The following is a 15,926-nucleotide window of genomic DNA, read 5'->3' on the forward strand; positions in this document are numbered from 1 at the left end:
CTTTAAAGTGGTTGTCCCACGAATGAAAGAGCCAGTAAAATTATAAACAGCGCCCCCTGCTGTTCTATTAGAAAGGGTCTGTGCACTTCCATCCAGTGAGGCTTTCACTGAAGGACACACATGCGCAGAAACAGACAATGTCCTGCTGGATCTAGCTCTGTAATATCGGCGCATTGATCCAACTGGTGTTCTTTGCCTGTCTCCTCTACTCCGCTTTCTCACTGCTTCTTTGCGATAAAGCTGAGCATGAGCAGTAGCATGAAGTTTCCATGAGAGCTGGGGATTCACTACGTACAGACATCATGCACGTTCTTTTCATCCCAGCAGGGGAAATGGGGACTATATACACAGCAATGAGACAGCTGGGGGAGGGCCAATGGGAAAGGCATTATGGGACTTGTAGTAAACCGCCTTTCTAGTGCTGTTACATGTGCCCCCTCTAGATCCCTGCACAATCTCCTCCTGATCGACATGGCGCAGAGTGAAAAGAAGTAAGTAGGAAAGAAGGTACACCTGCTAAACTTTATACACTGTAAAACCTTCCTGTCACTATTGCTACCTATTGGGAAGATTTTAGGAGAAAAGTCTGTTGTGGGACTATCTCTTTAACAAACGTCGCCCCTCCCCTTCAGACAAACCTCCTAGACCAGTTTTGGTGTCTGGTTATCCTTCCCCAGCCATATTAAAGAGGCTCTGTCACCAGATTTTGCAACCCCTATCTGCTATTGCAGCAGATCGGCGCTGCAATGTAGATAAGAGTAACGTTTTTATTTTTAAAAAACGAGCATTTTTGGCCAAGTTATGACCATTTTCGTATTTATGCAAATGAGGCTTTCTAAAGTCCAACTGGGCGTGTTTAAAGTAAAAGTCCAAGTGGGCGTGTATTATGTGCGTACATCGGGGCGTTTTTACTTCTTTTACTAGCTTTGCGTTCTGACGAGAAGTATCATCCACTTCTCTTCACAACGCCCAGCTTCTGGCAGATCACGCTGTGACGTCACTTCCTGCCCCAGGTCCTGCATCGTGTCGGACGAGCGAGGACACATCGGCACCAGAGGCTACATTTGATTCTGCAGCAGCATCGGCGTTTGCAGGTAAGTCGATGTAGCTACTTACCTGCAAACGCTGATGCTGCTGCAGAATCAACTGTAGCCTCTGGTGCCGATGTGGCCGACACGATGCAGGACCTAGGGCAGGAAGTGAGTGACGTTACAGCGTGATCTCTCGAGAACACGCTGTGTGTCTGCACTGCCAGAAGCTGGGTGTTAACGAACAGAAGTGGATGATGCTGATTCGTCAGCATCATACACTCCCATTCCTAACGCCTAGCTAGTAAAAGAAGTAAAAACGCCCCGATGTACACACATAATACACGCCCAGTTGTACTTTTACTGTAAACAAGCCCACTTGGACTTTTGCAAGCCTCATTTGCATAAATACAAAAATGGACATAACTTGGCCAAAAATGCTTGTTTTTAAAAAAGAAAAACGTTACTGTAATCTACATTGCAGCGCCGATCTGCTGCAATAGCAGATAGGGGTTGCAAAATCTGGTGACAGAGCCTCTTTAACACTACAGTGACCTTGCTGCTATGTACATAGATCTGATCAGTGGTAAAACCTTTCTGGTAGTGAAAGGGTAAAAAGCTCCTTTTTTACTAGCTGGATTTTACATTTTAATTGTTTTGATTATATTCTCCTCAGTGACCTTGTTTCTGGAGCCCACATTCCATGACCGAAATAACCAGCTACACTCCCACCTCCCCATATGTAGCGCAGTAGAACAACATCTGTCTCTTTACCCCTTATCATTATAGGCCAGTAAGCTGGGGCAAAACAGTCTTCATGTTAATGCCTGTTTATTTTCAGCTAGAACAATGTGTCAAGGAAGTAATTATTGAACAGTATTTTATCTATTTCAATAATAACATGTTACATGGTGGGTACTTAATAAATCTACCCCTGGTACCCCTGTTGTACCATATAAATGGCATCGATTTTACATTCCCCTGCTAGGGTTCGGTACCGCTGTGTTTATTTTGAGCATTTTTAATGCTTGGCTGAGACATCACTATAAACAATAAAATAAAATTCAAATAAGATATAAAAATAAATAAAAAGTCTGAATTTTTTTTAACCACTGCCCTAACCCACCTGCATCGTCAGTGGCCATTCACTGTGACATAGATGCATTTTACATGGACATTGTGCACCCACTTAGTAATGCATCCATATGGGCAGCACGGTGGCTCAGTGGTTAGTACTCTTGCCTTGCAGCGCTGGGTTCGAATCCAACCACAGGACAACACCTGCATGGTGTTTGTAAGTTCTCCCCGTGTTTTCCTGTCACACCCCAAAAACATGCCATAGGGATTTTAGATTGTGAGCCCCAATAGGGACAGTAAGTACTGAAAACCTCTATACATCGCTGCGGAATATGTTTGCGCTATCTAAGTAACAGAAATAATCACAAAATATGCTTTATTAAATCCACACAAATTATCTGTCAATTGTTTTGATCTCCTTGGCCTCGTCCCCATCTGCTTTTATGACTACAATAAAAACTTCTACACAAGGGTGCTTTGCGTCCAGTTACAGATCCTCCATACCACCTAAAGGCAGGTGGTGTGTTAAAAAATAAATAAAAAATGGAGACCTTTGTTCCCAGGCATTGTAGCCAAGATGTAAGTTGGTATAGTTATACACAAGAGGGTGCAGGGATTATTTTGCGACAAAAATTTGTCTGTTTAAACTAATTACATAAAATTATTAAAATGGCAAAAAAAGAAGGAAATTTGCATTTTTTTCTTATTCCCATTTTCCCCTGTATGAAGTTTGAAGATACTGGTTCTGTTTTTGTACAGCCCCATCTATGCCACAATGTGTCATACAAAAGGGAAAATTTTGCTGTGAACATTCAGGCATCAGCCTTGGTCTTGAAAGGGTTAAGCAGCCATATTTCCTATATATATAGTCTTTCGTTATGAGGATAACTTGGATGTACTGAAGAAAGGCTCAGGTCTTTGTACAATTGCCATTGCATTAAGACATAAAAAAAAAAAATGTAACATCTGGTCACCTTTACAGGGTGAACGGCCAATAAAACAAACTTATCGAATTTGCACTAAAGGTTCCTCCTCTTGAGGATTGCAGCATGTTTGTTTTTAGGATCCAGATTTCTGTTTGTGAACATAGGTGTTTGGAATGGTAATTTTCCAACAATCACAAACAAAAAAAGCTTAGGGTGTATTCACACGTGGCAGATTTGTTGCAGAAATTTACACAACCGAAAATCCGTTACATTCGTGTAAATGAGATTGTCTGCAAGATTAATAGGACAGTCACAATTTTTTTTGCAAAAAATCTGCCAAGTGTTAATCTACCCTTACCATCCCATTCTCCGTTTCAAAATACCACCCTAAATTTTGCATCTATCCCTGAGATCTTTGACAGGAAGACTCCGCTCATTGAGCAGGCAAGACTCTGACCTGGGGTCATGTGAGGTTTAGATCATCTGAAGATTGCACATATGGCAGACAGCTGTCTAACCAAATGACTTCAGTAGCTACCAAAAAACAACCCTGTCAGCTTCTAAGTGTGCATGATGGGTAACATTGCTTTCTTCTTTGCCGATATCTTTCCTAGTTGGGAAGCGCGGTTGTCTGTGGTAGGAATAAAGTAGGCCTTTGTCTTCTAGTTTGTAATGGTGAAGCACAAAGCCAAAACCATGCAATACATGCTGGTTTTAACCATGACTTTTCCCCTTTTCCAGACTTTTTTTAATGTATTTTTAACCTGTGAAATAGAACTGGTTTCCCTGATGTTTTTTTTGTTCCCCAATGTCCAGTGTGAAAATAACATCATTCAGATATCAGGGATAGAGCATAGTGCACTTAGAAACAAAATGCAGCCTCTTCTGGAAAACACCCAGCTAATAATAATAATAATAATCATTATTTATATAGCGCAAAGATACAATTTAGAGGGAACATAAACAGGCAATATCAGACATTACATAGTCACCAAGCTGATTTACAATTCAGACAGGAGTATTGAGGGCCCTGCTCCCAAGAGCTTACAATCTATGAGGAAATAACGGAGACACAAAGTGTAAAAGTGCTTGTTCAGTACAATGGTCCAGACATATTTTATACACATGGGGTGGTACATATAAAGCTGCATGAGCCGGTCACCAGCCAATATCCGTGTATGGCGGACATGAAATGCAGTACAGTGCAAGGAGTGTGAGGGAATCTTATTCTGATGACAAATGGGGCCAAGGGAAGGAGTCAGATTAGGGAATGTTATAGGCCTGTCTAAAAATATGTGTTTTCAGGGCACGTTGATTGTCCGGGGTAGCACATTCAGAGGACTGGTGCAGCACGAGAAAAATCTTGGAGACGGGAGTGGGAGGTTCGTATTATGGAGGATTTTAATCTAAGGTCGTTGGCAGAACGTAGAGCCAGAGTAGGCTGGTAGACAGAGATGAGGGAGGAGATGTAAGGAGGTGCAGCACTGTGGAGAGCTTTGTGGGTGAGAGTAATAAGTTTGAATTTTATTCGGAAGGGAATGGGCAACCAGTGCTGTGACTGGCACAGATTAGACTGGTTGGTGTAGCGGTTGGTCATAAATATGAGCCTGACTGTTGCATTGAGGATAGATTGGAGAGGGAAGAGTTTGGTGAGGGGAAGACCGATTAGTAATGAGTTACAGTAGTCAAGACTAGAGCGAATCAGAGCAACAATAAGAGTTTGACTGTTTCCTCAGTAAGAAAAGAGCGGATTCTGGAGATTTTATTGAGGTGAAAATGACAGGAGCATGTAAGTGATTGAATGTGAGGAGTAAAGGAAAGATCGGAGTTAAAAATAACCCCGAGACAGCGGGCGTGCTGCTTAGGAGTTATGATAGTGCCACACACTGAGATGAGACATCAGGTTTAGGGAGGTTAGTAGACGGTGGGAACACAAGGAGCTAAGTTTTAGAAAGATTCCGTTTCAGATAGAGAGAGGACATGATGTTAGAGACAGCGGATAGACAATCACTGGTGTTTTGTATTAGAGCAGGGGTGATGTCACGGGAAGAGGTATATAATTGGGTGTCATCAGCGTAGAGATGGTGCGGGAAGCCAAATCTGCTGATGGTTTGTCCAATAGGAGCTGTGTAGAGAGAAAAGAGGAGCGGACCTAGCGGATAAGGCGAGAGTAGACCAAGCGTTTCAAGAGTTGTTTTTTTCAGTAATGGGTTTATAATGGCATGTTTAAAAGAGGAGGGAAAGATACCAGAAGAAAGAGAGAGGTTAAAAATTTTAGTGACTAGTGACAACTGGGGAGAGGGACTGGAGGAGGTGTGAGGGGACAGGGTCACTAGGACAGTTAGTGGGACGAGAAGAAGAGAGGAGCCTAGAGACATCTGTTATTTTTAAAAATCCTGTGGATTAACCAATAAAATCCGTATACTTCAGTTAAATTAACCTAATGGAAAAAGTTGAATTACAAAATTTCACAAATGTTTCCTAGTTTTCGCCAAACATGAACTGATTTACAGAACATTAAAAATGTTCATTTTTTCCTAGGTATTTTTTTATCCTTCTAAATTTCTCTCTCCATCTTTTTATTGCATTGAAAATGTTTCCTTCTGTACGTGGAAAATCCTGTAATTTTCTAGTTTTGTAAATCCTGTCTGCAAACAGTCACTTGGCAGTTCCCGTGGCCTTAAATTTAGTAAATGAAAACAAAGTTATAAATAGTATTTATATGAAAGTAGAACTTTGGCTTAGATAAATGGCCGTACAAGTCCCCGATTGTCCTCCAACAGCTTTCACTTTTCCTCCTTGTGATTTTTTTTTCCACCATTAAGAGATCTCTTCCTGCAGACATCTGCAGCCGAATACAAACTCTTCTATGTCCATATCCACTAAGCAGTACTGAGGACAAGGTCTGCCTGTTACTAACCTTCAACACAAATACTAGGCACGTATATGTGTTGTGTGGCCAGTCAAAGGGTTATTCGAATATTAGAAATGTATGACATATCCACAGGATATGCCATAAATGTCTGATAAATGCAGGTCCTAGAGCACGGGGGTCCCCCCACCCCATCTTACCTGGGTTGTGTGTTGGTTTCAGTGGAATAGCACACACTAACATTTTTGGATATGATGAATGAGATGAGACACAGGACAGTTTGGATACATGTTGACCGTTGTGTATGAAGCCTAATCTTGTGTGAACATTCCCATATATCTCTAGACTCTTCGTTTAAACCAGGGGAATGAAGTTGCTCATGACAACCAGATTCCCTCAACAGTATAATAATAGTAAACAAGCATCTCAATAGCCATCATAGGCAAATGCATGGTTTTCTTTATTTTCTGTATGCTTTTATTTTGTTTTCTTATTTAAAGCAGCGTTACCCATTTAGGATTAATTGAAACCCAGTAAGGGGTTCCCCAGAAGAAAACTTTACTTTAAATGCAGGGAATGGTTGGTTGATCCTTTTTCTCTTTTATAAATGCTTGGTGTGGGATTAACACAACATTCAACAAGTGTGAAGCGTTTAATGTTTTCTATGCTTTTCCATTCACTGTCACTGGCAAAAACTATTCTGACATCACTATATAACACTCAAATGAATATAGAGACTTTTGTGTGACTGTTGATGACACAATTTTGTGACATAATCACAATAGAGCTCTGGCTAGGAAAAAAAGACTATTTCTATTCTGAAATCATCACAGTAGGACACAACTAAAGAGAAAAACTCTACTGTGACATCATAACAACATAATACAGCTAAGGAATAAAGATAAACACTATTGTGATATCATCACAGTAAAACACTACCTTGGAATAAAGACAAACCATTCTACACCACATCACATGACATCATCACAATAGATGTCTGCCTACAGACACAGTTGTAACAACATTACAATAGAACACAGACAATGTATAAAGACTATTGTGACATCACATTATTACACTCCATATATAAAAACGGTAAAACAGAGTAAAGGAAAACAGCAAAACACTATTGTGACATACTCCCAATAGTACACCGTTAAAGGGGGTTTTCCCATGAGGGATATTTATAACATATCCACAGGACATGTGATAAATGTCAGATAGATGCGGGTCCCACCTATCTCTAGAACGGAGTCCCCTAAACCCTGTTCTAGCTTTTTGTGCTCACGCTGACTCCCGACCACTTCCTGATTACATGGTCAGGAGTTACGGAAACAGCGTAACTGGCTGAGCTACGCTGTGTCTGTAACTTCCATAGTAGTGAACGGCAGTTACGGAAGAAACGTAACGTGATCTACATTGCTTCTGTAACTACTATTCAGTTCTATGGGAGTTATGGAAACAGCGTAGTTCAGCGAGTTACGCGGTTTCCGTAAATTCCGACCATGTAATCGGTAAGTGGCTGGGAGGTAGCGTGAGCACAAAAAGATAGAACGGGGGTTTAGGGGGCCCTGTTCTAGAGATAGGTGCGGGTCCCAGAGGTGGGACCCGCATGTATCTGGATACGTCATAAATGTCTCTGATGGGAAAACCCCTTTAAGAAAAAAGTACTATTGTAAATATTACCATATAACACACTATACATGAATACAGAGACTATTGTGACATCACAATAGAACACAGCCTACAAATAAAGAAAAACTGTGTAGTGACAAGGAACTCTTCCTAGGATAAAAAACTAAAATCACTGTGACATCACAACAGAACATAACTAAAGAGTAATAGCACAGCACAGTTGTGACATCAGCACAATAGAAATCTACCTAGGAAAATGCATATGATGTCACAATAAAGACCAAAAATTATTGTGACATCATCATAATAATGAACAATCTATTAACCTTAATGACTGCCCATATGCGTTTTTATGGTGGTCATTAAGGGTACTTATGCCACAGCGCCGTGAAAAGGCGGCCCTGTGACATAAGCCTGGCACGGTTGTCCCGTGCTGGCTAGGAGGGTGTCAAGCTGCCTAAAGACAGCCAGGATCCTGTTCTAATGGCTGGGATTGAAGTTTGCTTCATTCCTGCCCATTTAACCCCTTAGATGCCGCGGTCAACAGCAACTAAGTAGTTTCAGAGTAAGGGGGCTCCCTCTGTCACCCCATCGGCACCCCGTGCCACAATCGCAGGGTTCCAATGGTTTTTATGGCAGTCGGGCACCTAACAAAAGCCCCTTGGTCTGCCTTTTGAGTATACCTATGCCTTGTGTATGCCAAAGGCAGGTCCTAATAGAATGCCTGTTGTCCGTTTTACACTGACGGGCACAATACAGAAGTATAAAAGCAATTCAAATGATCGCATAGTAAAGTTCCATAGTGGGAGTAAAAAAAAAAAGGTAAAATGTATTTTAATGAAGTTAATAATAAATAAATTAAAAATCACAAGTAAAATAAAAATGAAAAACCCACTTTTTCCCCTTACAAAATGCTTTATTATTAAAAAAATAAAATTTAAAGAGCTACATATAATTGGTATGGCCGTGTCCTTACGACTCGAACTATATAACGATTACGTTATTTCACCCGCATGGTAAACACTGTAAAAAATAAAATAATAAGCAATTCCAGTATTGCCGTTTTCTGTTCATCCTGCCTTCCAAAAAATGCAAGAAAAAAAGATCAAAAAGTCGTATCTACAATGCATTCGGAAAGTCTTCAGACCCTTTTATTTTTTCACATTTTATTATGTTGAGGCCTTGTGCTAAAATAAAATTCAAGTTTTTCCCCATCATTCTGCACTCAATACCCCATAATGAATACGTGAAAGCAGAATGTTAGTAATCTTTGCTCATTTATTGAAAAGGAAAAACTAAAATATTATATTGACATAAGTATTCAGACCCTTTAGGAAAAAATAGGAGGACTCCTCCATCTCACCGTTATGTGGGTCCAGGTATGGACTGCGCTCGGATCCTACGTGGAGGCCCAGAAGAAATTTGATCCAGCGCTGGTTGATTTAAAAGGAAACAATGTTCCAACCAACTTTATTCGTACAAATGGTAAAATCCGATGGAAGTAAGGGTAGTTACATCAGCAATAAGCCTACGCGTTTCAGACAGATCACCTGTCCTTAGTCATGGCACAAACACCCTTACTTCCATCGGATTTTACCATTTGTACGAATAAAGTTGGAACATAGTTTCCTTTTAAATAATAATCATTATTTATATAGCGCCAACATATTACGCAGCACTTTACAATTTAGAGGGAACATGAAACAAACAATAGCAGACATTACATAGTGACAAAGTTAATTTACAATTCAAACCACAGGACCCTGCTCGCAAGAGCTTACAATCTATGAGGAAATAAGGGGGACACAAAGTGTAACAGTCTGTTCTGTACAATAGTCCAGCCATTTTTTATACACAAGCGGTGGTACAATAAAGCTGCATGAATCAACCAGCGCTAGATCAAATTTCTTCTGTTCTATTCTATTCAGACCCTTTACTCAGCACTCAGTTGAAGCACTTTTGGCAGCGATAACAGCCTCCAGTCTTCTTGGGTATGATGCTACAAAGTTTTCACACCTGGATTTGGGGATTTTCTGCAGATCCTCTCAAGCTCTGTCAGGTTGGATGGGGACCGTCGGTGGACAGTTATTTTCAGGTCTCTCCAGAGATGTACGATTGGGTTCAAGCCAGGATTCTGGCTGGGCCACTCAAGGACATTCACAGAGTTGTCCCTAAGCCACTCCTGTGTTGTCTTGGTTGTGTGCTTAGGGTCATTGTCTTGTTGGAAGGTGAACCTTCATCCAGTCTGAGGTCCAGAGCACTCTGGATCAGGTTTTCATTAAGAAAATCTCTGTACTTTGCTCCATTCATCTTTCCCTCAACCCTGACCAGTCTCCGTGTGCCAGCCTCTGAAAATTACCCCCACAGCATGATACTGCCACCACCATGCCTCCAGATGCCTCCGTGCGCCAGAACAGCTACTCTGTTCCTATTCGCTTGAACAGGAGTCACTGACTGGAGTCCTCTGCTTCCAGCAGGGACATCCGGTGCCCGAAAGCAACCAGAGCAGTTGCTCGGTGAGGGGTCTGTGCGTGGACAACAGGATTATGGAGGCCACTATGCTCTTGGGAGCTTTCAGTGCAGCAGTGCTCCCAAGATCTGAGGCACAGATCTTCTCCAGATCTGTACCTCCACACAATCCTGTCCCTGAGTACTATAGGCAGTTCTTTCCTCCTCATGGCTTGGTTTTTGCTCTGATATGCATTGTCAGCTGTGAGACCTTATATAGACAGGGGTGTGACTTTCCAAATCATTTCCAATAAAATGAATTTACCACAGGTGGACTCCAATCAAGGTATAGAAACATTTCAAAGATAATCTAGAGAAATGGGAGGCCCCAGAGCTAAATTTCAAGTGTCATAGCAAAGGGAATACTTATGTCCATGCAAAATTTGAGTTTTTAATAAATTTCTAGAACTCTGGTTTTACTTTGTCACTATGGCGTAATGAGCATACACAAAGGGTGAAAAACTAGAATTTTTATTTATTTTAGCACAAGGCCTCAACATAACAAAATGTGAAAAAGTGAAAGACTCTAGACTCTAGCCTAAGTTGCATGCCGATTTATTATATATTATTGCTATACTGGTGATTGGGATGAATGCATCGAGCTGGATGCGGTCATGCTCCTGTCGGGCAGAGTTAGCACATGCCATCTGTCATACAATGACAGCGTTGGTGCTTCTCTTGCTTCGGTTTTATAGGCTGTTTGTATGTAGTTTCCTTCCAGCAGAGGGCGCTTCGTGGGCGTGCACAGGACTTGAGTAGAGGGGAAGCTTGGCTGTGACTACTGAGAGGAGAGTGTTCTGTATGGGGATTGTGGCTACTGAGTGCAGTGGGGGGATTGTGTCTATGATGGCTGTGAGGGCTTTTGGCTGGGGGATGTAGCTGTTACTACTGACGGGTGGATCTACTGTTGGGAATGTTGCTGTGACTACAGGAGATTTTGGTGCCTGCTGTGACTAATAAGGAAGTTGACAATCGGCTTCTGTGACTACTATGTGAAGTAGGAGGAGAGCGCTGCACATAATTTTTAGGGTAGAGTCTTAATAGTGTGATAGAACCCCACCGTGACTGTACTACAGTAAAACTATATGGCGTTTTTGCCGCAATCATGGTAAAACTTTAGCAAAATACGCATGTATTTACATGTGGTTTTTCCATAGTGCAGTAATTGTGCGACTTTCTGCTGCACCACTATTACCCCATGTGAATGTGCTCTTACAACTAGGGTTGGGGGCACTGACTTACTGGAGGGGCAAAACCTCAGCCAGGGTGTCCTCATCTGAGAGCCAAATGAATGTGTTATTTTCCAAGTTCCTTGCTAGAAGTGAAAGCTGTGCATCTAGTAGAGGTTTGTCAATAACGGTTCATAGCAGCCTACAGCCGTCTTTATAGTTGATGCTTCTTTAGGACATTTAGGATTCTAGGCATATCAGATAAGCAGGATCACCCCCCCCCCCCCGCCACCACCACCTATGTTGCCAAAGAGTGAATGAGTGGAGTGCTCTCAGCTGATATTTGTCAACGGAGATGGCTTTGTCTTTTATTCTTTTACACGCTGCCCAATGGACTGATTCCCCCGAACATGTGAACGCTTTGTTTCATTGCTGCCTGATTTGTGTTACAAATTGAACACAAATATTGACTTAACCATTATAAAGACATGGATCAGCCTTCTCATTCAGTTACAAAGCCCGGCAAGGATTAAGCAGAGTATCTGAAGTATGTGCATTCCTTGAGCTGTGGTGTAATGACTGGTAGTTGTGTGAATCCACACAGACCTAAAGCCACAGCGCTGACGGTGTGCCCAGCTGTACACCCGTCTGCTCTCTGAAGTCTAATAAGTGGATTGCTCCAAAATACTGAATATAGACATAAGAGGTTTGTTTATCTGCCCCCTTACCACGGCTGCCAATTTTAACCCTGAAGTGCCCGGCAGCCAGTTGTTTATGCTGCAGGAGGTAGATTAGTCTGGTACGGGCACACAGCTGTCCTGGATGAGTCAGGAATCGGATTCCAGACTGTGACTCTCTCCTAAACATTATACCATGTATTTACAGGAGCCCTTTAAGTTCTGTTTGTTGCCAGGATTTTAGTAGTCGCAGCAAAACGGAGCCATTTTTTAGTAAAAACCGCCACAGTTTTGCCGCCATTACAAAAATTGGGGAACAAAATCGCTAAAAAAAAAAAGCCTCCCGTAAATACAGCTACACACATTTTGTGAAGTAACAGCTTGAACTTTTTCTTGTTATATCCCATGTCTTTCGTTTTGATGCGACTGTCGATTAACAATTCTATCACAGGTGTTGTGTTACAAAAAGATTCTGTTCAGCCCCAGGTCTCATGCACGCGACTGTATGGAAAATGTGGCATCATATGGCACTATGTGGTCATGCAAAAAGTGCACCACTGAAGTTTTGTGTAATAACATATTTTTTTCTGATTGTTTTCATGTGTACTCGGCACAGCTTGCATATGATTTCATGTGGATTCCGTATAAAATAAAAATAAAAAATACTGAATTTCTACCTGTTTTTCCTATTGATGTACCTGTTGTTTAGGGATGATAAATGGTACTCATACGACACATTTACAGAGGTTTCTCACTGAGGCAATTTTCAGTCTCCACCGACATCTATGAAGGAAAAGGAACTTGCCACCTATCAGAAGCCAATCCTGAATTGGTCTTGGTGGGAGATTTCAGAAATGCCCATGAAGGCAAACAGATGAGCAGTTAATAGCTATTTGCTTACTCTGAATCAGTATTTATACAACCTTCTACAGTGTCCCCTGCGGTAGCGTTCTCTTAAGTCTCAAACAGAGTTTCTACCTGTTCTCGCTGTAATTGCTGTTTGTTTGTTTTTTTGTATCTGAACAGGGTCCTGGAGCGACATCAAGCGGATCCCAACCCAGATACAATTTTGACAGCTGGGCCCCAATTGCAACGGAACAAGCCTGGCCCTGTTGGCGTCTGTCCTCTTTTCTATCTTTGCTTACTTGTAGCCATGTAACTTGTTTATGTGTTTTTTTCATACTCACGTATTTGATATTAGCGTTCAGCATATAACACAAGTGCAAGAGGCCCGTGCTCCTGGCTCAAGGTTTTAATTTTTAACCATCTGCTACAGGCAGGAAATTGCACATTTTTCTCTTCTTATGTTTGTACTTGCACTGTCCAGATCATTATTGTTCACTCCTTCAGTGTCACGTTCACAGAATTTTTCTTCTAATTATGTTTATTGTGATGTGCACATAAAACTGGGCTATTCATCCAAACCATGGATATGAAATTTATACCTGCACACTTGTTGTATTTGTAAGGTACGATACTGGTTTTATGTCCTGGCAGACAGGACCGGAGGCGTAAGAATTAATGGTACCAAGTGCCTTCCGAAAACCCAGTCCTGTTTGTAGCTACCCACAAGGATGTATGCCATTGACCAGTAACCGCTGTTAAACCAACCAGTGCCTTCATTTTATTTCACTGTCTTAGTTTAACGCCATTTAACAGTGTACGGTTTGCAACCTTACTCTTCTCCTTTTTTACAATGGTAGATTATAGGATTTTCTGAGGAAAGAGCGCTTTTTGCCATAGGCACTTAAACAATGCTTTGTGGAAAATCTGTACTCTTGTGAGAAATCTCCTGACATACCTATCTCATGCAGCATAAATAACCCGCTGGGTGAAAGTAAAGATAAAGATCAGGTATGCCGAGTACTCTTATATGCTGAAACACTTTCTGTATATTGTATTTTTTCAATCTGGACCTGGAAAGAACAGGGAATAGTGTTCAGGATCTGTGACTGTGTTTACCAGATATGAATGAGATAATGACGTCATCACTTCTGCAATGGATTGTATTAGGAACAGGTAATATCCTGATATTCTGGCCTTACAGATCACAAATCACGAGTCCTTAAATAATGAGGTCAGTTACTTTTCAGGCCTGGCGTTTACACATTATTCAATTCCTCTTACAAGGTTGCACTCTCTTCCTGCCGCTATGCCTCAGCAGAAGAGGGGTTAACCCTGGCAAGATTTGACTTGTTATATATTAATTTATGTAGTAACACAATCCTCCTACTTCGGGTATTTTTTAGCAGGTGCAAAACCATTACTTACGAATGACCAATTTTCTTTCTTGTATTAAACCCTGACTGAAGTAACATCTAATAAACTGTACAGATGATCACATCTCCGTATGGCACGTTTTTTTATTCCAACCCTTTTTAGTGTAAAGGAATATGGATATAAGACAGTTTCAGTATGTGACCAATTCTAACTAGCCTTGGCTATATTTCTGGAAATATATGTGCAGTGAATCCCAAGCGGTCCTTTTTTTCAGAGGCAGCGAGAATCATTTTCACTGTCCATGTGTACATCTACCCATTTTAGCAGAAGGACCCTCATAACTATCTGCAGTGAACCTATATATATACCCTAGGTGTCATGATTTTTTATTATATTGCTTTTAATAAAATATAAACAAAAATTGTATTTATTAGTGTTGTCACGTTCTAATTTTTACTGTGTTCAAACTTTTACTTCTCTATGGGGGCTGCCATTTTTTTTTCATCTCTGTATGTGTCGATTAACGACACATACAGAGATGGAATACGGCACATACAACCCCATACAGAATGTGAACGGGAGCTGTTCCATTCTCTGAAGCGTACGCCGTCTGTGTGGGAACGGAGCATGCGCCGCACCCACACAGACCAAAACGAAGCTCGTCCATAGAGCGAAATCCAGCGCCATTTTCATGTGGACCGGAAGCCGCTGCCGGACAGTAAGATGATGACTTCCGGCCGCGGCTTCCGGCCATATGTTCAGGTGCAAGGAATAGGAACGTAGACCAGTGGAGGCGGCAGGTAATTTATGTTCGTGTATGTGATGTGTGTATTATGTTCGTGTGATACTGTCTGCTGAGCCATGTATCTAATCCTCCTACACTGTGCAGTCGCTCAGAAAATGGCGGCACACAGTGTAGGAGGTTTGAAGATTCAAACCCTTCCTTCTCCTGGAACTAGCCAAAAGAATGGAGGGGGGATTGTGTGAGGACACTAGAGAAAAGTGTGTCCACCCCAAATTTGCAGCATAAATCAATGAGGTTGCTTTACCAAAGTGACCATGCTGCAATTTTGGGAATTGCTCCCTCTAGTGCCCAACACATGGAAATGTTATAAATTAGAATCTAATTTACATTTTTTTAAAAGTCAGGAAATATTATAAACAATGTGTAATCACTCAAATACTAATTGTTTAACTGAAAAAAAAAATAATTTCTAGCAACACATTCCCTTTAAGGGTCAAGAGTCTGTTCACACATAGCGGCCAAATTGATTGTAAATGGCAGTGCGGTTTTGCAGGCAAAAACCGTTTGCTTATTAAGTCAATTTAAAAAGTGCGACAATTTGTGTTAAAACTGCATGACGTTGTGGTTTTCGGCCGCTATGTGTGAGCTTATCTTACAGGGTGAAGCCATGTGTGTCCGTTGCAATGTTTTAACATGATTTTTGAAAAATCACAGAAAAACCGCACCAGAACCATTACATGTGGATTCACCCTTTGTAAATGCACCTCAAGGCCTTATGCTCGTGGCTGTATTAAAGGGAACCTGTCACCAGCATTTCACCTATTGAACTTTACTTACACCTCACTGGCCGCTGCTATCAAAAGTTCATCGCCGTTATCCCCTCTCCTAAACTCCTCCTCCGACTGTACATAACGGTCTGTAAACATTTTGCGCTTTTTATCGTAATAATCCGGTGTCCCTTTGTGCGCACACCAGAATAGGACATCAATGCACAAGCGCGGGATTTTGTGTGCTGGGGGAAGGCGAGGAGCTGTCAATCTTACTTTTGCTGAGGCGGGGTAAACTCGGA

The 15,926-nt window shown here is 41.5% G+C and overlaps 1 protein-coding gene across 1 annotated transcript in view; it reads left to right on the top strand.

Annotated features, from left to right (window-relative positions):
- LOC142657377 (septin-2A) overlaps positions 1–14,235 on the top strand; it is a 107,972-nt gene extending 93,737 nt beyond the window's left edge. The window contains exon 13 of the mRNA XM_075832404.1: positions 12,919–14,235. The gene's annotated coding sequence lies outside the window, so the exon portion shown is untranslated. The remainder of the gene's footprint in view (positions 1–12,918) is intronic.
- The last annotated feature ends 1,691 nt before the right edge of the window (positions 14,236–15,926 follow it).

This window comes from Rhinoderma darwinii, chromosome 1 (genome assembly GCF_050947455.1).
Source record: "Rhinoderma darwinii isolate aRhiDar2 chromosome 1, aRhiDar2.hap1, whole genome shotgun sequence".
Lineage (NCBI taxonomy): Eukaryota > Metazoa > Chordata > Amphibia > Anura > Rhinodermatidae > Rhinoderma > Rhinoderma darwinii.